We start from the raw sequence: 23,297 nt of genomic DNA on the forward strand, positions 1-23,297 counted from the left end.
TCCTGGAACTCACTCTAGACCAGTTTAGCTTTGAGGGGTCAAAGTTTAGCTTTTGACCCCTCAAAGCTAAACTGCCTCGCCCTTGGATCCCTTTGGCTGGGATTAGAGGCGTGCACCACCACCGCCCAGTTTATGCTTCCACTTTAAAGACTTCCCCTCTTTTCCTTGAAGTAATAATAACGAGCCCTGATTGGCACGACACTGCCATTTAGAAAGCAGAGTTTGTGCTTGGCCTCAGCTGCCTGTGAAATGTAGAGCTCCTGGGGCCAGCAAGATGGCTCAGCTGGTGAAGTGGCTTGCCACCAAGGTTGATGAGCTGAGTCCCATCCTGGATTTATGGAGAGAACCAGACCCTGCAAGCTGTTCTCTGATTGCCTTACACGTGCATGTGGCACCCCTTCCACAAACGAATAAGTTTAATGGTAAAAAAAAAAAAACCCTGTGGTACTAGTTAATTCTGGAACATTGTCATTTTGTGTAATAGGATTTTTTTTTTTTATTGTTTTGTTTTGAGGCAAGTAAAAATGCTTACATGGCCATATAGAAAGCTTTCTATATGAAGAAAAAAATCAACCTGTTTGACTATTCAGAGAAGAGTATTCATTCTCCTTTTACTCTTTGTGGTGAAGCCTTCGCTAAAAGCTCTGTCCTAAGCTGTATTTCCAGTCAGGTTCTCACAAAGTTGCCCTGGCTGGTCTTGAACTGTGACCTCACCTTGCAGTCCTGCCTTAAGTAACTGGGATTACAGCCCCCCCCCCCCAACCCTGCTGTGGCTACTGTGATCTGGTTTCATCTCCACCCATCGCCTTCCCTCTTTACCTTCTTTTCCCTCCCTGATGACACCTAGATCCTTGGCAGGAACCTGAGCCCCTAAGGGCTTTTTTCTCTTTCTTCTTCTTCTTCTTCTTCTTCTTCTTCTTCTTCTTCTTCTTCTTCTTCTTCTTCTTCTTCTTCTTCTTCTTCTTCTTCTTCTTCTTCTTCTTCTTTTTCTTTTTCTTTTTCTTTTTCTTCTTTTTTTTTTTGGTTTTTCCAGGCAGAATTTTTCTGTGTAGTCTTGGCTGTCCTGGACTGACTTTGTAGACCAGGCTGGCCTCAAACTCACAGAGATCTACCTACTTCTGGCTCTCTGAGTACTGGGATTAAAGCTGTGTGCCAGCACTCCTGGCTGAGCTTTTTGAGCCCTATATTAAAGTCTGGATTGGTGGATTTGCTCCCAGAGTTTTAGGGCACTAAGATACGTCTGTTCTGGTGTAGTACCTGAGGAGGCCTGCTGCTGCCCCCTCCCCCAGGCTGCTTATCCTTTTCCTTGGGCTTTCGTCAAGCTGTTTGTTGTGTCAGAGTGTTTGCTGGTTTTTTTCTGTTTGTCTTGAAATTTTCCTGAGCTTATTGGTTTGCTGTGTTTGACTAGTTTTAGAATCTTAGGCTATCATAATAAGTATTTTTCTGCCCCCCAAGACAGGGTTTCTCTGTGTAGCCCTGGCTATCCTGGAACTGGTTTAGACCAGGCTGGCCTTGAGCTCAGACATTCTCCTGCCTCTGCCTCCTGAGTGCTGGAAATAGAAGTTTTTGCCACCACAGCCCAGCTAACTTTGGTCTTTTGCAATTTCAATTGCTTGCATGTCAGGCCTTCTATATTTTTTCTCACAGTCATTTGATTTGGGTAATTGCTTTCTGTCCCTCCCCTCCCTTTCCCTCCTTCCCTTTCTCTTCCTTCCTCTCTCTTTTTCTCCTTCCCTTTCTCCCTCTATTTCTCTCTTCCTCTCTTTCTTTTTATAAAAGATGTCTCATGTAGCCTAGGCTGTCTTGGAACTTACCATGTAGGCAAGAATAACCTAGACTTCTGATCCTCCCACCTTTCCGGAATTCACTCAGTGCTGGAATTCAAAGTGGGGTCAACACACTAGTTGTCCTCCCCCCCTCCCCCCAACCTCCCAGTTGCTGGAGGTAGAGCCCAGAGCTCCATGTAGTTCCGCTGTGCTCTGCTGCCAGGGCCATGCCCTAGACCCTCAATTAGATGATTTCTGTGCTGTCTTCAAATTCATGGATTATTTAACAGCTGAGCCCAGTTTGCTGGGCTTATTTTTTCATTTCTAGTGTTTGCAGTTAACAGTTTTGATTTAATAACTTGGCAAATGAACATTCCATCTTTAACATCTTAGCCATTTCATTGATTTGGTCAAAAGGAAACTCATGATCTTGCAGTGCTCTAACCTCAGGCTTCCCAGGGAATTCTCCCAGTGATGTCGCCATTGAGGAAGCAATGAAACCTCGTAAACAAAGCACACTCAGTCCCTCAAGTTCCTGCCATAGTGAGCAGGGCTGTTGAAATAGTCCATGAAGAACTTAGCTCTTGGCTTCACTTTGAGTGGTATTTTATACTTCAGTTTGATTTTCACCACCTGCTGGATTTGTTCTTCCAAGAAGAAAGTGTTCCCATTTGAGAATATATTCACAACAGATTAGACGCTTCCTCAGAATTACAGACAATGACCTGGCTTCAAGAGAAAGCACCTCAGGCTGTGGCTGTGATTAAGTCCTTGTCAGTAAACTGTTGTGCCCTCTCTGTGCTCTGTCTTACAGGAGACTAAGAGTGCTTCTAAAAGCTGCACTTTCAGTGGAGGTGAGATGCCCTTCCCATGTTTCATCTCCACATTAATCTTTATTTTCTGAAGTAACATTAACCTTTTCGAGACTCTTCTTGTCTTTAGAAAGTGAATTTCTTGAGCAAGCAATGAAATTTATATTTAATCAAAACTGGGCTATAAGCTCTCTGGCTCTTGGCTCAGTAGCTTCCTCCTCAGCAGCCTGAGGCCCACCAGGGCCCTGTGTGGGTCTTGGGGTCCTGGTTAAAGGACTTGCAATCCCAGAGACCTGAGTTTGAACCCGGGAACTCTTGATACAAGGAGAGAACTGACTTTCAAGGTGTCCTGACCTCTGCTTGTGTGCACCTGCACTCAGATACAAAACACACACACACACACACACACACACACACACACACACACACCCCAATAATACTGTGTTCTGTTAGCCTTAGCCTCTGGGCTGTCACTGAGTCTGTTTTTTTCCTGTTAGTGTAGTTTGAGTTATCCCCTCTCCCTGTGGTTTTTTGTTTTGTTTTGTTTTTTACATTTAGTTTGCAAAATTGTGTGTAGGCACAATTATGTCGTGACACATGCGAGGGTCAGAGGGCTTGTCTTTCTTTTCCACCATGTGGATTCTGGGATTCCACTACAGGGAGCAGTAGGAGTGAAGTAACAGCTTGTGTTTAGGGGTGGACACAGGGCCTTTGGGTCACTGGTGTGAGGTGCAAGCCATGAATTGAGCTAGTTTGTGGTCTGTTCTTACCTTTAGTGTCCTTTAGTGTGTCTCTTCGTGAAGACTGCTTGAGCTTAGTCATAGAATACTGTTGCTTGTTTCTTGGTTCCAGGATTGTGCGGCTGTTTTTCTGACCCAGTTCTAATCTTTAAGGTTACTTCAGTGAAAAAACTTTAAAAAAATGTTTTTAGTTTTATTTAATTTTTTAAAATTTATGTGTTTCTCTGGGCAGTGGTGGCACACACCTTAAATCTAGCACTTGGGAGGCAGGGGCAGGCAGATCTCTGTGAATTCCAGGCCAGCCTGGTCCACAGAGTTTCAGGACCATACATGGTTAACCATGCTTAAACTCTTGTCACAACCCCCCCCCCCCCCAAAAAAAAAACAACAACCCAGAAAACCACTAAAAAAACTCAACCCAGACCCCATGACCAAAATAAACAACAGTGAAAACAAACAAGAGCAGCAGAAGGCACCACTGACTTTGGCAGGGTTTCTTGGCCGTGCCACCTTCATCCCAGTCCCGGGCCGTCTTTGTTTCCCGCAGCTTTAGCTCGGGTTTTAGAAGGCTGGGGGTAGTTTAGGCTACACAGCCTTTCTACCTTTAGAGTGGATGTGAGCTGCAGCTCTTCATCAGAACAAATCTACTGATCGGTTTTTGAGACTAATCTGTCACAAATGTTATTGCAAGGACTCAAAGTTATAACCATTTTAAGAAGGATCATGGGAACACTTGAAGTACTAGGTGGGAAAAAATAGATTAGGAAGCTAAGGCAGGGTAGGGCCTAAAAAGAGTAACTGAGACCTGGCGTCGGGGTTCCTGGATGACATGAGCATCCTCAGTGAAGAGCTGTTTGGTGTTGAAGGGAGGTTACTCTCTTGAGCCTGTCATGCTGACTGCTCCATTGACTTGCCCTTCTTTCTGTCTTTCTCTCCTCAGCCCTTCCCCGGTCTCTGAGACAGCACAGTGAGGTAACTGCTCCAGGGTCCTCCAAGTGTTCAAGTAAAAAGAATTCTCATTCCAATCGCTAGGCCAAGTGGTTAAGCTTCAGACGTCAGGCATGATGTGCCTGGGAGTGCTGTGGGAGAGGGTTGTGCCAGGGTGTGACAGGAACCCTAGAGTCATAGAAAGTTTCATTAGCATAAGCTTGCTAGACATCCAGGACAGCTTTGAACATAAATGGGTTAAGGAAGCCATTTGCTTATTCAGCATCTATTGTCTGCTTGCTGTACCAGCTCTTGTATGGAGAGGTTAGGCTGTGACGCGGGTATAAATGAGCCATTTTCTCCTTGAACTTACACTGTAATGTAATGTAATTATTTTATTTAGATTGATGGTCTGCCTTTATACATGCCTGTGCATGCATATCGGGTCCCCTGGAACTGGAGATACAGACAGTTGTAAACTGCTATGTGGGTGCTGGGATTTGAAGCTGGGTCCTTTGCAAGAACAGCCAGTACTCTTAACCACTGAGCATCTCTCCAGAGATGGTCAGTGCTCTACAGAGAAGAACTTTGTTTGAAAAAACGTCTTGTCTATCTTTGTGGCACTGACATTTAATAGGGTCTTGCCCATGTAGCAAGAGTGCTGTTCTGAGCTCCATATGTGGCTGAGGAAAGCTACTTTTATTGTTTCTTTAATTAAATTATTGTTAAGTATATGGGTATTTTGCCCTCTTGTACATCTTTGTACTGTGTATATTCCTGATACCCATGGAGACTAGAAAAGGGCATGAGGTCCCTTGGGACTGAAGTTACAGATATTTGTGAGCTACCACGTGGGTGCTTAGAATTGAACCCTTGTCTTCTGGAAGAGCAATTACTGTGAACTATGAGGCCATCTGCCCAGACCCCAAATGCTAATTTTAAAAGGGGAAATTCCCAGTGAAGAAGAGGAGGAGGAGGCGGCGGCGGTGGCGGCAGCGGAGTCCCGTACCCCTTAGCTTCTCCGCCCAGCCCAGAGTTGGCTCCTGTAGTATATGGAGCACACAGCCAGAGCACTTGGCTTTTGGTTTTACAGTGTGTGTGTGTGTGTGTGTGTGTGTGTGTGTGTGTGTGTGTGTGCGTGCGTGCACGCGTGCTTGCATGTACACATGTGTGTGCAAGGACTTGTAGGATTTAGTTCTTCTTCCATTCTGTGGGTTCTGGGGTCAGATCTTGAGGACTTGCAGAAAGCACCTTTACCCACAGAGTCATCTTACAGCCTGTTTTGTCTTTCTGTGTGTGTATGTCATGTGTGCAGGTAGGTGCTCACAGATGCCATTAAAGGGTGCTGGGGGCTGTGGAGCTGGAGTTACGGGTGGTTGTGACCCTACCAGTCTTGGTGTGTGGAACTGAGCTGGAGCCCTGGAAGAGCAGCAAATAGTTTAACTGCTGAGCCTTCCTCCAGCCTCATAAGGAGGGTTTGGGGCATGCATGCTTGCATATATGTGGGTGCACAGGGTGTGTATGTGCGTGGGTTGTCCTGGGTTGAAGTCAAGGGCCTTCTCAGTTACTGAGGCAGCTTTTCTCTGAAACCCAGCAGCGCTCACTGAATATGCTGGCCTAGCTGCCAGCTTGTTCCTCGGATGCTCTGTATCTGCTCCTCTTCTCTCTGTGTGCTGTGGTTGTGAACGTGTCCTCACACTGTACTCTATGCACTAACTCTGTCGGTGTTCTGGGTTATGTGGGATGATTGAGCAAAGAGAGACAGTGCAGGATGGGTTTGAGGCTTTCTAAAGCGGCAGGGGGATCGGCCTCTCAAGGACAGAATGCTGACAGCTTCCTACAAGCTTTTTATTACACAAAAGGTACCATTAGTACACCAAAACTTCTTATGTAGGGGTTGTCTTGAAAGACCCATCACCTAAGCAGTTCTCAGGCATGTTAGACTTCCTGGTTTGCCTGAGTTATGCAGAGGCTCTGAGACGCCTTCAAAAGAACAACCCCATAAAACTCAGATAACAATCGCTTATGTGCCATCGTTCCAGATTCATGCCAGATACAACAGTTTTGCTAAACTTCTGCCACAAACCTATTTCCTCAGCCTAGTTTTTTAGTACTTGAAATGTGAATTTTTTTCCACCGTTTTGAAACCATTGTAGCAGTGGATGACACTACTGCCTGCCTTGCCTGCCGATGGGACTTGCAGAGTTTCTTTCTAATTTGGATGTTAAAACAGTTGAACTGAAGGAGATTTTTAGATTATTTGGTATTAAATAATGACAACCAGAAAACACTTTAGTAGTAAAAAGCCATGATTAAAATGTTATTTTCAGGCCTGGTTTTGAGGCGCACACTTTAATCCCAGTAGTCAGGAGGCGGAGGCAGGTGGATCTCTGAGTTTGTGGCCAGCCTGGTCTACAGGAACAAGTTCCAGTACAGCCAGGGCTGCACAGAGAAACCCTGTCTCTCAAGGAAACCCTGTCTCAAGGAAAAGTAAATTTTTTTTCCTTTGCTTAACATTTGAGAAAAAGATCACTTCTGTTGCATTTGCTTTCACAAAAATGAAGACTTTGGTTTGACTAGATTTATGTGATTATTGTTAACTTCTTACTGAAAGTATTTCATACCAAGTATGGCAGTTTATCTGTTTAGGCTGAAATAAATGTCACTTTTTTTTTGCTTTCTTTATGAAAGCCTGCCAGAGAAATTTAAAAGCCAACACATAGATATCAGCACATCTTTGGTGTGCTGATAATTTGGTGTGCAATAATTTGAGGTTTCAAAATTTTGGAGAAACCTGACTTCTTCCAAGTTTCGCTGAGCCATCTGAAGGTTCCTGTCTGCCTTAGGAAGGGACCTGTATACTTCTGTGTTCACAGCTTCGTGTGTCTGACCTCTCATTGCTGTGATCCAATGCTCAGCAGACATCTCTTGAAGGAGCAGAGACTGACTTTGCCAGGGAGTGTCTTTGTTGGTAGGGAGGGTGTGGAGGAGCTGCTGGCACCTGGGCAGAGTTGGGGCAGCAGAAAGTTTTGTGGAGAGATGCATACAGCCTCCAGGGCACACTCTCGGTGACCCGCCACCTCTAGTCACACCACGCCCTCCGCAGGGCTGGTGGGTCTCACCAGTCTAAATGTATCATGGACTAAACCAGTTTGCTAGGTGTGTGTGTTGGGGGGCTGCATGGTGTAATGATCTTGGCACCGCCCTCAGACAGATATGAGTGTGCTTGAGTGTGTTTCCCCGTCTCAGGTGTCGCTCAGTCCAGTCATACAAGATTAACCATCCAGTTGGTATAGTGAGCAGTAACTGAAGCCCTTTAAGTTCCTGTCATCTGTCACGTTTGCTTGTTCTGTGGTCTTAGGGAGACTCAATGGTGTCTGCGCAGCGCTTGGGCAGCCGTCTTGAGTGTGCTGAGGGAAACTGTTGAAAGCGGTTCTACACCTTGCATTTGGAAAAGAAAAATACGTGTTGGGAAGGTGGTGTGGATGTGTTTCCACCCTTGCGCTGGTGTTGAGACCATCAGAAAGTTAAGAACCCAGACAGCTCTCTGGAAAAGCCTGCTGTGAGTGTGAGCGTGCTGTTGTCTGCAGGGCATCGTGCTGTTGGTGAGCATCTTGTCCTTCCCAGGGATCTTTGTGGCAGGCTCTTTCTTCATTATAACCCTCTAGAGAACTTTTTCTTCAGAGAAATACGTTTTCTGCTTTTAAAGTAAAATGTCCAGTACACTGTCAGTCCTCTGTTCCTGTTTTCACTTTAGTGCCAGTAAATTGAAGTCTGATTGTTGACTCAAATGGAGATGTTTTGATATACTTGAGAGTAAATACTAAAGGCCTCTGACCTGCCTTCCTCTCATTCCTTCCTTCCTTATTCCTTCCCTCCTTCCTTATTCCTTCTCTCATTCCTTCCTTCCTTCCCTCCTTCTTTCCTTTTTTTTTGTGGGGGGGCTTTCATTAATTTTATTTATATATTTTTTGAGATGGAATCTTAGCTGCCCTTAGATTGCCTAAAGTTTCTGAGAATGACCTTGAACTTTTAGTTCTCCTGCCTCCACTTCCCTTAAGATTCAAGCCTTAACTAGTATGCTCAGTGTTTGGAAATGGCTAAGGATCAAATCCAGGCTTTCATGTCAGGCAAGCACTCTACCAACTGAGCTGCATCCCAGAGGGGTTTCATAATGTTCTGTTTTTGGTCTAGTACAGGAGAGTGAACCCAGGGCCTTTTGCTTGCTAAGCAAGGGCCCTACCCCCGAGCTGTGTCCCTGCCTCCGTTCTTCGTTCCTTTTTCATGTCTTTCATTCATGAAGACTTGAACTACATAGCTCAGGCTGGCCTGAACTGTGAGGTCCCCTCCTCAGCCTCCTGAGTAGCTTGGATGGTAGGCACACCTGTGCTGCACGGCCTTGCAGTTACTGTCACTGTTGTTTTTGTTGGACTCCCTTTTACTCCTTCTTTTGTCTTATGAAGCCTTAGAATCATTGTGACCCAGGGCAGATTAAAAAAAAGTTGCAGCTTCGGCTGGAGAGATGCTTAACAGTTAAGAGCACTGGCTGCTCTCCTAGCACCACCAGATGTGGCAGCTCACATCTGTCTGTAGCTTCGGTTCCATGGGATTTGACATGCTCATACAGACATACATGCAGGCAAAATACCAAAAAAATAAAATTTTAAAATGTTAGAAAAAAGGTTGCAGGTGCTTTGAGACTAGTGTTGTACAACCATTAAATACTTAGATAATTTATCATTAAGAATAAATGGGGAGATACTGAAGATATTTCATGTGTGAAAAAGCCTCGCCATTGCATGGAATAGTAGTTTATATAGGAAGCCTTGTAATTTATTTATTCGTTTGCTTGTTATTTGTTTGTTTATTCCTTTGACGTAAGGTTTCTCTGTGGAGCCTTAGCTATCCTGGAACTCACTATGTAGATCATGCTGGCGCTGGCTTTGAACTCCCAGAGATACTCCTGCCTCTGCCTCTGGAGTTCTGGGATTAAAGGTATGAATCTCCACACCTGGCTATTTATTTTTTATGTCTTATTTTCCTTCTGAGTCTGTTTGCAGGTCAGAGGACAACTTGCCAGAGTCAGTTCTCTTTCTACCGTGTAGGTCCCAGGATGGAAGGCAGGTTGTCAGGCTTGGCGGCAAGTACCTTTTATCCACAGGCTGGCTGGCTGGCTCCAGAGTCCTCTCTTGAACTGAGAGAATTGTGTTGCATTTACTTCCAGGTTTCCGTATGTGCAGTATGCCTGAGTTCGGAGTTTGTGCTTGTGTCTGCCCTCCATTGTCGCCCTCACCTGGGCTTACCCCAAGCTGAAGCGAGAGCTCTGTGAACCCAGCGTGGCTGGTGCTGCAGCGCAGTTGTACTAGTTCACAGCCGAATGCAGCCTGGCAGAGCAGCCCCCAGCTGACGTGCTAAATGCACTGGGAAGAAGTGTTTCACACATTTAAATTGTGTTATTTGCTGATAAGAAACTGTTCAGTATTGTTGGCCTGGACTGTACTAATTGAATCACAGTTGAACCTGAATTAGCACAAACTGGGATAAAAGCGTCTCGAGTCTGACTAGCAGTATTGAAGCATTAGGTGTGTGAAAGTGTATTAGATGGGATGTTTATTTGGAAAGGACCACCTGTAAATTCCAAACAATTTTCCAGTTAATATATGATGTGCAGAAGGTCTTTCTCTCTCCATGTACTTTATACATAGTAAACCAACCAAAAATGTTACAAGCTCGGTGTTCCCATTCCGTTTTTCTTTCCCACTGTGTGAGAAGACGGGTTGTTTGAATTCTTTCTTTTTTTTTTTTTTTTTTTTCCTTTCTGGTTTTCCAAGACAGGGTTTGTCTGTATACCTTGGCTGTCCTAGACTTACTTTGTAGACCAGGGTGCCCTCGAATTCACAGAGATCCGCCTGCCTCTGCCTGCCCAGGGCTGGAGTTACAGGTGTGCGCTACTGTGCCCAGATGCTGTTTGAATTCTTGTTCCAGCTTGTTCAGTAGTGGGAGTTTATTCTTTGGTGTAAGGCAGTTTCTCTCTTGGACATCCGGAGTGTGTGGTGTGAATGCCCTGTTTTTGCCTCTCCACCCAGCATCTGCTTTCATACCTGCCTAGAACAGGCTGAGGAGGAGCAATGAATGTCCTTAGTGCTGGGGTTACAGTTGTGTGCTACTGTGCCCGGCTTTGCTTAGGCTTCAAGTTTTAGGATTTGAACCCTTCTCTCTCTCTGTGCTGCTCTCAGCTGAGAGATTGAAGTGCAGGACACTTGTTGAGCATGTTTGATGTAGATTACTTGAAACGTTGACAATCAGTCCAAGAAGCCTGTTGTTGTAGTTTGAGCTACAATTCGGACCTTCCCCATTAAAGGTCCTGTGGGTCTTTAGATACAGACTATTGTGAGCTCTCTGACACGGGTGCTGGGAACCAAGCTCTCTTTACCAGTGAGCCACAGCTCCGGCCTCTTCCCCGCTTTCCCACAGCCGAGGTTATAGGCAGAGTTGGAGTGTACAGAGCAGGAGTTGGGGTAGTTATTTTGTCGGGTTGTGGCTCACTGGGCTTCTGCACAGATGGTGACCATTGAGTGGCCAGGTGCAAGGTGCTGGCCATGGCTGTGTTGTGGACATTCAGGGGCCAGGATTAGCAGACGGACATGCTCTTGTTCAGAACCATATGGGCTGTAGTTACAGGTTTGTAAAGCTGGCAGATAAGCACGGGAAATGTGGCTGCACTCAAACTGAAAGAATTTTGTAGCTGAGCAGTGAGGGAAGCCACCTTTGGGGCCTCTGTGTTGGTGCTGCCAGTTTAACCGGGCAATGCAGGAAGCAGGGTGCATGCGTGCCTGCGTGCCTGCATGTTCCGCTAGAATCCACGGTGAAACAGTCTGCGGGATCCCTCTGCTGTCTGAGGGCTGAGGTGTGAGCTGTTTATGTGGGAAGGGAAGCCTGCTCTTCTCTCTTTTGATATTCATCTTCAGGTTCTAATAATCCTGCATTTCCATATTTCTAAAAACTTGAACTCTCGTTGCACATGTGTGCATGTGTGAGTTGAGGGGATAGAATATATATTTATATTAAGTATATTTTTAAAAAAGTTTTTTTTATTTATTACAATTTATTCACTTTGTATCCCAGCTGTAGCCATCTTCTTTGTCCCCTCCCAGTCCTGCCCTCCCTTCTCCTCCTTCTCCCATGCCTTTTCCCCAGTCCACTGATAGGAGAGGGCCTCCTTCCCTTCCCTATCAAGTCTCATGAGGACTGTCTGCATTGTCTTCCTCTGTGGCTGGGCAAGGCTGCTCCCTCAGGGGGAGGTGATCAAAGAGCCAGTCACTGAGTTCTTGTCAGAGACAGCCCAGAGCTTTCACCTCACACCCATCAGGGTGGCTAAGATCAAAAACTCAAGTGACAACACATGCTGGAAAGGATATGGAGAAAGGGGAACCCTCCTCCATTGCTGGTGCGAATGTAAACTAGTACAACCACTTTGGAAATCAATCTGGCGCTTTCTCAGACAGTTAGGAATAGTGCTACCTCAAGATCCAGCTATACTATTCCTAAGCATATATTCGAAATATGTTCAAATATAAAACAAGGACATTTGCTCAGCCACGTTCGTTGCAGCTTTATTTGGAATAGCCAGAACCTGGAAACAACTCAGATGTCCCTCAATTGAGGAATGGATGCAGAAATTGTGGTACATTCACACAATAGAATACTACTCAACAATAAAAAAAAAAGGAAATCATGAAATTTGCAGGCAAATGGTGGGAACTAGAAAAGATCATCCTGAGTGAGGTAACCCAGAATCAGAAAGACACACATGGTGTATTAAGTATCTTTAAATCACTATAATCTCTGCTTAGTGTTGGCTTTTGTGTATTAAGTATTTGTGTGTAGGAGTTTGCTTCCTGTGAGCCTGTAAATCCCAATACTGAAGTAGAAGGCTGAAGTAGAAGGATCACAAGGTTGAGGTAAACCCAGTTTCCCTCGTGGGATCCTGTCTCAAAACAAAAGCAAAAGAAAGTCATTTACACCGACTGTGAGAGCTTTGAATGCTAAGAGTGTGATAGTAAGTGCTCTCCTTTGTTGACTATCTGCCACATGCCCGACTGCTTAAGAATGTCATCTTAAACTGGCCATAGTGAATAACACCATATGGGAACAGGAACATTGGGAGTTCAAGGACATCTTTATATTCATTGAATTAGAGGCAACTTGGGCTAAATGAGATTGTCTCACAAAACCACAAGCCTGTCATTGTACAGTATAAGAAATGTAAGCTTGGTAGTGGGTTTGGAATTGCAGTTCAGGTCTGACTTTAAAAGGCACATACTTGCCCTTATACTGCAATGCATCTTGGGTTATATGTGTTGGTGAGATTTATGTATAGTCCTATATAGTCTTGAATGTCCATCAGTAGTCAGTTAGGATGTGCATGTTTAAAACTTGTGTTTTTGTTTTTTTTTTTTTAAGCAGAACATGTTGGTACATGCCTTGTGCCCCATTTGCTCAGGAGGGCAGGGCAGGTGGATTGTTTGAGCCTAGGAGTTCAGCTTGGGCAATATGGTGAGCTCCCCCATCTCCCCAAGCAAACATGAATGTGCATCTTGAGTCTAGCTCTGTTGGCATATTGTGGAGATCATGTGGCCACATTAGTTTTTATATGCTGACTTTTAAACGTGCGATTTGCAGTGCTGTTAGCTCAGGGGCTGGTCTCATTACCTCCATGACGGTGTGAAGACTGCGCTAGAGCAGATCTGAGCAGATGCACTGAAAGGAAACGAAATTGGTTGTTAAAGATTAATAGATTCTACATCTTCTCCAAAGGGACAACATCATTTTTCTTGTGTGTAGGTAGTTGGCGCCACTGTGTAGAAATAAAATTTGAGTATGATCTTTGTAGCTGGGATGATGAACCAGTTAACACTTGGATACATTTTACCTTTAAAATGTTTTCATACGTTTTAGCCAGGGTCTCACTATGTAGCCTTCATTAATTTGGAACCGGCTACCCTCAAACTCAGAGATCCTCCTGCCTCTGCCTCTGTCCTGAGGGCTTGGGATAAGGTACAACCACCTGCCCCCTTTTCGGCCTTTCTCCAGCCATCTTAGCCATGCTTTTATAATTATAAGTGACCCATTACTTAGACATTTCTCCTTCTCCCCTCAGCTTCTAGTCATTGGGTATTTCAGATCATTTTAGAATGTCACTAATTTTAGAAGCAGCCTTTAGAATTTTGTGATCACTAATTTTAGAAGCAGCCTTTAAAGGTTGCTAAAATGTGTACGTGTAGACATTCTCTGCAAAGATACATGAGCATCTGTGCGTGAGGACTCTGGGGATTCAGAGGTTGGGACAAGGGCTTCCTGTCTCACACCCTTCCAGGTGCTTGGTTACTATGTCCTTTGTGTGACGCCTTGAACTTAGAGCAATTCTGCATTAGCCTCCCAAATGCTGGAATTTTACAGATATGAGCTACTACACCTGTGTTAAAACCCTTGTTTGCCAAGTAAGATCGCTGACGTTTTTTGATCATGTTGGTTTATTTTCACTGAAAATCTCTTGCGTGCCTAAGGCTTGTGATTGAACCTAGAACTATACGTGCTACACAGTGCTCTAGCACTAAGCTGTAGTTTCAACCCTCAGTCCTCCCCCCACCCTTGTGTTTGTTCTTGGTTTTTTTGAGACAGGGTTTGTCTGTGTAGCCTTGGCTGTTCTGGACTCACTTTGTAGACCAGGTTGTCCTCGAACTCAGAGATCCAGCTGCCTCTGCCTTTAGATGAGGTCTCACTGAGTTGTCTAGATGGGTCTTGAAGTTGTCCATCTACCTCGGCCTTCCAAGTAGCCACCAGGCCTAGCTGAAATACTGTTTTATTTCACAAGTCAGTATGGTTTCAGTTGCCAATTTAAACGCATAGGAGGTGAATGCATTTGTAGGTCATAAAGCCTTAAAAATGAGGTTGCAAACTATGCATTGGCTCAGCTTTCAACTATTGCAATCACAAAAGAAAATTAGTTGTGTGACCTTCAGAGCTCACTTAATTTCTCTGCCTTCTTACCCCTTCATCTTCTGTTAGTCACATCCTTATTTTGCAGCCTTATTTCAGGCTCTCTTCCACCTTGCTGTAGCAGCATGCGCATTTGAAGGGTTCTGCCACACTTCAGTTAATGCTGTGTCAGCTTTGCCTTTGTATCGGTTGATGAAGGTCTGGTATTGATCAGAACACTTGTGATCCACACCAAGGCTTGCTTACTAGTTTAAAAGTCGTAAGGACACTGGGTGGAAATGGCGTCTGCTTGTGTTGTGTTAACGCAGCCACAGCATGGAATCCCTCCGTCTTTTTAGAGAAGTTCCCTTCTGCTGTCCCATCAGGCAAAACGGCTGGGATTGTTATTCCTGAGTCCTCCATGCAGGTAGAAGACAGCACGTTCTGCTCCTTCTGAATGAAATAACATAGAAATGCAGCTCGCAGGAGTCCAGTGGGAATGGCTGAGGAGTCTTGCTGGTCCCTGTTAACACTCAGTAACTGCGCACTTGCAAAGCTTTTCAGTGTCCATGGACCTTCAGCTTCATCTTGGTGAGGCAGCCGAGGAGATGTCCCCTACAGAAGCAGGCCCATCCTCCCTTTCACTTGCCCCTTTTTTGTTTTTCTTAAACTATATACTGTGACATTCAAAGGACTCGTATTCACCAGAGAGACAAAGAGTACATTCATGGTGTGGGTTCTCCAGAGTTGGTGTGCAGTTGTTGGGCGTGCACTGTCCCTGCTGCTCACCACCCCCATCTCATTGTTTGCACTTTGCATCTGTATCAGTTTGAGAATTTCACGTCTTTATTTAACAGTACACAGTTGCAAAAGAAAACCAAGTTTCTTGAAGTAAATGATAAGTGAAATCTTTCCTGTTATTTATTTGGGTAAGGCGCTCTTTTGCATGGAAGCCTTAGTTTTGTGAAGCTTCCTAAGGCATTACTGTGCTTAATGTTAATTCATGAAATATAAGACTCAGTCACCAGTGTCAGGTGGTGTTTCACTCCAGTGTTTAAAAAGGTGTGTATGTGTGTGTGTATACATGCAGGAATGCACACATATCTGGGTATTTGAGTGCAGGTGCAGTGCAGGCCAGAGGGTTTGGATCCCCCTGAAGTTGGGGTTCCAGGTTAACTAATTACAGGTGATTGTACGCTGCCCAGTGTGTTTGCTGGGAACTGAACCTAGTTGCCTGCAGGAGCAGTATACACCTTTAACCTGAGCCCCGTCTGTCTCGCCTCAATAGCTCATGTCTTTTTGTTAGATCAGACAATGGGAAGTGGAGAACTTATTTTTAAAAAATTTATTTTTGAGACAGGGTCTTGCTAGGTAGTCCAGGTTGGCGTGGACTCAGGATCCACCTCACATCTGAGTGCTGGCATGATAGCTTTGTGCCAGCAGGCCCAGCTTAAAGATTCCTTGTAAGAATGGAAGTCGGGTAGGGCAGAGAATGCATGTAGGAAGCAGGTGTGGTGGTTCAGGCCTGTAGTTCTAGCGTGGTGTGGCTGAGGCGGAAGGACGCAGAGTCAGGTCCCAGGCAGCCTAGACTGTGGGTGAGCTTGAAGCCAGTTTAGCTGTGTAACAAGGATTCTCTCCTAAAAAATTGAAACTAAACCAAATCAAACCATCAAAAACAAAACAAAAAACCCAAACAAAATAGATTCTGAACCCTGGCAACTTGGTTGGCTTGACTTATATTGGATGAGATTATAATAGAGCACACACGATGGAAATAATACTTCCATGGGACACAAACTGATATTTATATGTGTGCCTGAAGCCCAAGTTACAGTTTGTTATCTTGTCATTGGTTGAAATATTGGTCTCACTTTGACTTGCTGGAGAGAAGCCAGGATCTTTGCTCTCTCATTCAGGTGAGTGTTTTCTTCAATGCCTTCTCTGCCAGTTACTGGATTACCCGCTGTCGACAGTGCATGCAACTCTCTGCACCAGGCTTTACTGTTCGCTGTGTTTTTGGGAAGATGCAGTGTTTCTAGACATCAGCCATAACTCCTGAGGCAGCCATATGCAGCAAGTAGAGTAACAGGAAAAGCTGAGCCCGATGCACTGTAGCTGGCTGGTGGGAAGGGTGCTTCCCAAGGCCAGTGTGTTGTCGGAGATGGTGTAAATCTGTCTGTTAGTCTGGAATTGATCTGTCCCATTTATAGTCAGGTGCTCCCTGTATTCACAAACTGAAGAGTTGGGGGGGGGTGTTGGACGGATCAGAGCTCTTGGTCCTGTCACTTGCTAAACATGGTCAATAGAAACACTTAGCAGTGCCTGAGGCCAGTGCTCAACTCTTCAGATTTACCACTACTAAGGAGAAGGAAGTGGACGGGAGAACCGAAGAGCAAGGAGTCTTTGTTTTGCTGGTGATTTGAACTCTTCTGGGTAATGGGAGGTATGGAAAGAACCCAGGGGTTCGGGTGAAGATGCGCAGTGTGGCTGGGGGCTCAGAGACTGCCATGAGTGCCACCCCAGGCAGACAGCAGAAAGGTCTCACTGTTGCTCCTTCAGTTACTGAGCAAGCCTTCTGCAGAGCATGCCAGTGGACATATCAGTTAGTTATTTTTCCATCAAGAGCGTTAATGAGTAATCATATTTGATTTCTCAAACACACAGTGGTTCTCAGTGAGTGTGAGTGAAAAGCCTTTTGGATTTTGTTTGATGACCTTATTGGATGACCATTTTTGAATTAATGTGGCATAGCACCATTGAAGGAGGTCTTTGATGCTTTTGCTTCCTAGAACAGTTCCTTCTGAGCTACTCACCGAGCCTTTTCTGGACTTTGGAGGTACTTGCCTATAATTGCTAGGCATACTGAGCTTCTCACCCTAGAGCATTGGGGTAGATATGGATTTCCTAGGCAGTCTGTCTCTGCTGTGCAGGGCCAGGGCCAGAACTGTTTCAGTAGTTGCAGTAAGATTTTTCTTCCTCCTCCTCCCTCCTCTTCCTCGTGTTCTTCTTTCCATTTCACTGGTAGTTTCACTGATTTCATAGATCAAAGGTTTGTAAACCTGTGGGCACTTCAGGCCCTATCTCCGTCATAGGGGCCAAAAAGCCACTTGAGTTTTTGTGTTTACATGTGTGCAGTGTGTGTGTGCACAGATATGAGAGTGAGGCTGATGTCAGCTATCTTCCTGAAGTACTCTTCACCTTCATTTTTGAGACAGTCTTTCACCGACTGCAGCTGGATGATTCAGCTAGACTGACAGAGCAGTGAGCCCCAAGGAGCCTCCTGTGCCTGCCATCCATTGCTGGAATCCGGGCTCCCACTGCTGCCCTTGGCTGCTTAGCAGGCTGCTGAGGCTCAGTGTCTGGGTCCTCATGCTGGTGGCATTTCTCCAGACCCTGGCACCCCCACCCCCATTTTGAATGTGAGTGAGACAGGATCTGTTTACAGAGCTGGCTGTCCTAAAAATCATCTTGCCTTCTTGAGTGCTAGGATTAAAGGTGTGTGCCACTACACCCTGGTGGCCCTTTGTGTTTTGAATTATGGGCTTACTGTGTCCCAGGATAGCCTAGAACAGTTTACAGTCCTCGCCTTAGCCTTTGATTGCTGGGTTTCCAAGTGTGCCTCCTCACTAAGCTTTCATATTTAATGTCTTTGATTAAACAGTACAAGCTATTAATTTTATTAAAGCCCGACCCTTGAGTCTACAGTCTTCTTAATATTCTGTGTGATAAGCTGGGAGTTACATATAAGGCACTGTTTATTGCTGCCCTTAACTAAAAACATAACACCTGGCCACTGAGGTACACACCTGTAATTCCAGTACTGGAGCGATGGAGGCAGGAGGATTTCATGTCCAGTCCAGTCCAGGCTGGGCTACATAGATTCTATTTTTGCAAACCAAATAACCCCAAATGAAACCAAAACCATTTCCCACCCCTTGAAAGACATTCTGTTGGCCCTGTAGCTCCCTCTCTATTCATTACTTAAATTAATGAATTTAAGTAAAATGTTAACTGGGGTTTATAGTTGGGGTTTACAATTTAAAGTTGGCTTAGTCACATTGATTTACAGTTATAAAACATTTATCATAGCAATTGAAGCTAAGAAATAACAAGTAAAGGGGCTGGAGAGGACACTGGACTTAGAACACACACACTGCCGCAGAAGGACTGGGCCTGGTTCTGGTGGTCTGTGGCTTTATGACTGCCTAGAACTCCAGCTCCAGGAAGTGGGAGTCCTCTTCTAGCTTTTAAGGAATCTGCTGTCTTCTCCTGGTCCCCTAGGGCGCCCACACACACCTGGTGTGCACTCACAAGTACAAATAAACCTTTAAAAAAATAATCTGCAAAACACTAAAAAGAAAGGATTTGCTTTTTTACTTTTAGTTTAAAGGGCTTGTACCTTAGGCTGGCACACACCTGTGTGGACTGGCAGAATCAAGTCCCTGAAAGCACTTTGTACGCTCCATTCCAAAGTTCACTTGTCTCTGAACAGGTACTCATCAGTGCTGACACTTCTAGGTTTTTAAGAGAGGTGAGCTAAACAGCAGCCTAGCTGAAGTTAATAAAATACCTGTTTAGAGCTTGTAAGATTTACAATTTAAGCTTCATTTTACTATTTTATTTTATTTTTTTATTGTGTGTGTGCAAACATGCACATGAGCGCAGGAGCCCACAGAGGCCAGAAGAAGGTGTCGGGTCCTCTGGAGTTAGAGGTGGTTTTGAGCTGCCTGATGTGAGTGCTGGGAACTGAACTTCGATTTCATGCAAGCTCAGTGCTGAGTGGCGTCTTTCTGACTAGTCACGGCTGGCTTCCCGCCCCCCCTTCCCGACCGAGCTCTGGGATTGCGGCTGCCACACCTAGCTCCTTAGTTTTTTTTTTTTTTTTTTTTCTTCTTTCTTTAATTGGTTGGACTTGGACTACATCACTTGTTCTATTTATTTATTTATTTATTTATTTATTTATTTGCTTTGTTTTTGTTTGTTTAAGTGGAACTCTAGTTTTGTTTTATACAGTCTACAATGTTTTGTTGTTAGTTTATAGAATGTAAAAATGAAATCAGCATTTTTTACTTGTAGAAACAGGAAGAATGTTTGTTCCTGTGACAAGGCTGTGCCGCCTCTAGCAGCCCTGTAATTACAGTCATCTGATTAACAGAGGAACAGAAAGCAGAAGTCTCTAGTGACTCAGCTTCTCAGGCAGAGCACTGGTAACTAACTCCCCTTGAGAACTGCTTCTCTTATCACGAGAATTAGTTCTTCCTGCAAAAAGCAAAGGTAGCTGGCCGTGCAGAAGAGTAAGACACATTTCCCACCTGCCGAGTGAGCTGTGTAACAGTGTGAAGACTTTTATTTCACCTAAGTGGCCCTTCATTCCCAAAGAGCTGCAGGCTCAGTGAGGAATAGTCCTGGAACTTGTCAGGCGTCCGCTCTCTGTGTGTGTGCTTTGTGTGTGCGTGATATGTATATATTATGGATACAGTGGTGTGTGTGAAGGGTGTATTGTGTATGTATAATCTGTTATGTGTGGATTGTGTACAGTGTGTGTGGATTGTGTACATGTATAATTTGCATGTATAGTGTGATGTGTGTGGGTAGTGTATAACGTGTGGATTGTTTTTAACGTGTGTGGACAGTGTGCACTGTACATAGTCTGTATATGTGTGTGGAGTGTGCAGAGAATGTGTGATAGTGTGCTGTGTGCATAGTGTATATGTGTGTAGTGATTATGTATGCAGTGTGTGTGCGCGTGTGCGCGCGCGCATGTTGTGTGTGGTTTGGGTGAAGTGGTTGGTTCCTCTCTGTGATGTTTCAGGTCCGTCACTTCACACGCAGCATTTACAGTGCTTTGTGTATGTGGGATGTGGGCAGTGTGTTTAGCTGTTGTGTGAGTTGCTAGTTTAAAAACTGTCTAGAGACCGATGGAGTCTCTTTAGATGTTTTAATGACTAAAACACAGGGTGTGTTTGTTTTGTTTTTGGTCTTCTAAGCAGGCTGCTGGGATATAAAGAATCTACTAATGATTCAGACTTTGGCAACTTGGAGTCATTTAAAAAAAAACAAACAAGACAAAACCTACTACTTTTTGTTTCCTCATTCTGTTTATTATTTTTTAAAGTTTTGTTTCACACTTATGAGTATTTTGCTTGTATGTGTGTTATCTATGCAAACCATGTACATTCCTGGTACCTGTGAAGTTCAGAAAAGGGAACCCTACCCTCCCACCCCATAGTTAGGGATAGTTGTGAGTCACCAACCATGTGGTCATTGTGACTGAACCCGGACAGCAAGTGCTCTTAACTCCTAAGCCATCTCTCCAGTTCTCTTTTCTTTTTTAAAGAGAGCCTCACTGTATAACCCTGGCTTGCCTAAGACTCTTGTGTGTTGACCATTTTGGCATTGAACTTTTAGTGATCTCCCTGCCTCTGACTCCTAAACTGTATGCCACCACACTGTTGTTAGCTCACAGCTTATCTTCCAAATGCTGTTCAGCGAATTACAAACATTATACAAGAAGTATTAAGTATTTGTAAAGTAGATGAAAAAATTTTCATTTGGGGTTTATGATACAAGAATTAAAATAAAAAGGAGTTACCCAGCTGAAATCAGGTTACAGAATTGTTGGATTTTTTTTTTAATGTTCAAGTAAAATAATTTATATCATTTGTACCTATTATAAAAAGCACATAATCTGACCATGTAACGGTATCATGAAAAGACAGTGCTGTGGTCTCTGTTACTCTTACAGAGGTCAGGCTGTATGAACACTTCTCTTCCAAAATAGTCCCACACTAGCTAGGATGGCCTCTGTCTCCTAGTTTGATTTTGAATAAAATGATAGTCTTTTGTCTTTTAATGCAGTGTCTTCTTTGTGTTCTAAATGTTTTAAGTGACTATTGGAGAACCTGTTTTTTAAAATGGGAAGGTGGTGGGTAGATATGGAGAAATTAGCTTAATTATAAAAATTATAGAAACAAAAAAGGACAGAGGGGGACAGTTGAGTTTGCTCTTTGCAAGGTTAGAACGGACTAGCACATGGTCAGCAGTTTCTCTAGGTTATCCTCACACTAAGGCAGGCCTGCTCCAGCCTCGAGGGTGCTGCAAGGCGGAGCAGGAGCTGCCAGCACTGATTGTTGACCTTACTTTCTTCACTTTGTTGTGTGCATTAATGTTTGGGAACTCCAGGTATTGTTTTCATTTCCAATGGATATTTATCATGTGACCCAGTTTGGGAGAAATTGAGCTAGTCACGTTAGGAAATTTGAAATTCTTGACTTTCCAGTTTCTTGGGATGAGTAAGTATACAGTCCCAAAGGTTGGGTAAAGAGTGTGGGTCATTGGCAGAACTTTCTCTTCCTGCTAAGCACTTACATTTGAGTTCTCTCCTTAACTCGCCTTCCAGAATTCCTAGAGGACCCGTGCAACAGCCTCTGGAGGATCGGATCTTCCCTCCCACAGTCTCTGCAGTCTACAGCACGGTGAGCATCCCAAGTGTCTGCCTTGTTGTCTGCTTGAGTTCGTCACTGCCTAGTATTCGTGCAGTGATGGATTGACATAGGCTGTAGGTGGAAGATGGACCAAAATTCCTGGTAGAATTAGATGCATATTGTGTGACCAGGTAACCTCTACTCACCGCTGTGATCTAAAGAGTAGAACTGAGGTGAACATTGTGTGGTGGTTAACTGCACTTCCACACCTGCCTTTGCCCTCTTTCTATAAACTCTGGCTTACAGTGGGGACATAGCACAAGTCCTTGTGCAGACGAGGCACTCTGCTTTATGGATTCATGCTTCAACTGTGTTGGGAATTATTACTTTTTTCTTTCTTTCTTTTTTTAAAGATTTATTTATTTATTATATATACAGTGTTTTGCTTGCACACCCAAAGAGGGCGCTACATCTCTTTATAGATGGCTATGAGCCACCATGTGGTTGCTGGGAATTGAACTCAGGACCTCTGGAAGAGCAGCCAGTGCTCTTAACCTCTGAGCCATCTCTCCAGCCCAGGAATTATTTTTTTACATTGATGTTAAATTGTTATTTTCTGACTTTCTCACCACTCTCTTTATTTTTGAGACAGGGTTTCTCTATAGCTTTGGCTGTCCTGGCACTCACTCTGTAGACCCTAGATCAGGCTGGCTTTGAACTCACATAGCTCCAATCTGCTTTGCTCACCTCAGTGCTGGTATTAAAGGCATGTACCACTGCTGCGTAGATATTTTGTAATTTTTAGTTATTTCATGTGTGTGGGGGTTGGCTGCATGGTACCCATGTACCTGTGTGTGCAGTGCCCTTGAAGGCCAGAAGAGGGCATCAGGTCCCCTTGGACTGAAATGACAGACAGTTGTATGCTGCTGTGTGGGTGCTGGGAATTTACCCTGGGTCCTCTGGACGAGCAGCCAGTGAGTGTTCTTAACTACTGAGCCTTCTCTCCAGCCACTTGATTTTAAATTTTTATTGAGTATTCATTTATTGAAGAAAAAATTTCAGCCAGTTGTGGTAGTGAACACCTATACTCTGGTAGATCTTTTTAAGTTTGAGGCCATCCTGATCTATAGAGTTGCAAAATTAGCCAGGTCTACACTGTGAGATCCTAGTTCAAAGATAGAAAAGGGGAAAAAAACCAAAACAAAACAGTTTTTCATTTCTTAGCAGAGTTTTTTTCCTTTTTCCCTCCCTGGTTACATATAAAATATGTATCAGTATTGGCCAAATGAATAAAGAGATTTAAATTGTGTTGAATGATGAATTTGCAAGAGAGGGTTCATTTTCAGTTAGAAGATGCACTTATAAAATGATATGTTCTCCAGTGAACTCATGAGAATTTAAGAGACTTAGTGACAAGCCCGTCTATAATGGTCCCTTTCTACTTGCAATTTGTCCCTGTGTTGTAAAGAAACTTAGAATCTAATGAGGGAAATGAGTTAATAAATGTTTTTAATTGAAAGTAATAAGATTCTTAATAGTTTGAGTACGGAATCAGTTTAGTTTTTGGACATTATTGGAGATTGAACCTAGGATCTCAGAAATGTTAGGCAAGTGCTGTGCAACTGAAAAGAGTTTGGGTGTTCTATCTTT

At 44.1% G+C, this 23,297-nt stretch overlaps 1 protein-coding gene across 15 annotated transcripts in view; it reads left to right on the forward strand.

The window, feature by feature from the left end:
- Eif4g3 (eukaryotic translation initiation factor 4 gamma 3) overlaps positions 1 to 23,297 on the forward strand; it is a 219,345-nt gene that overhangs the window by 33,016 nt on the left and 163,032 nt on the right. For 12 of the 15 annotated variants that reach the window (XM_055610868.1, XM_055610862.1, XM_055610863.1 and 9 more), the window contains exon 1: positions 21,635 to 21,698. The gene's annotated coding sequence lies outside the window, so the exon portion shown is untranslated. Of the gene's footprint in view, positions 1 to 21,622; positions 21,699 to 23,297 lie in introns of those variants that run through there. The other 3 variants (XM_055610875.1, XM_055610877.1, XM_055610876.1) reach the window with 1 other exon arrangement.

The sequence above is a fragment of the Psammomys obesus genome, unplaced genomic scaffold (assembly GCF_907164565.1).
Source record: "Psammomys obesus unplaced genomic scaffold, mPsaObe1.curated_primary_1811, whole genome shotgun sequence".
Lineage (NCBI taxonomy): Eukaryota > Metazoa > Chordata > Mammalia > Rodentia > Muridae > Psammomys > Psammomys obesus.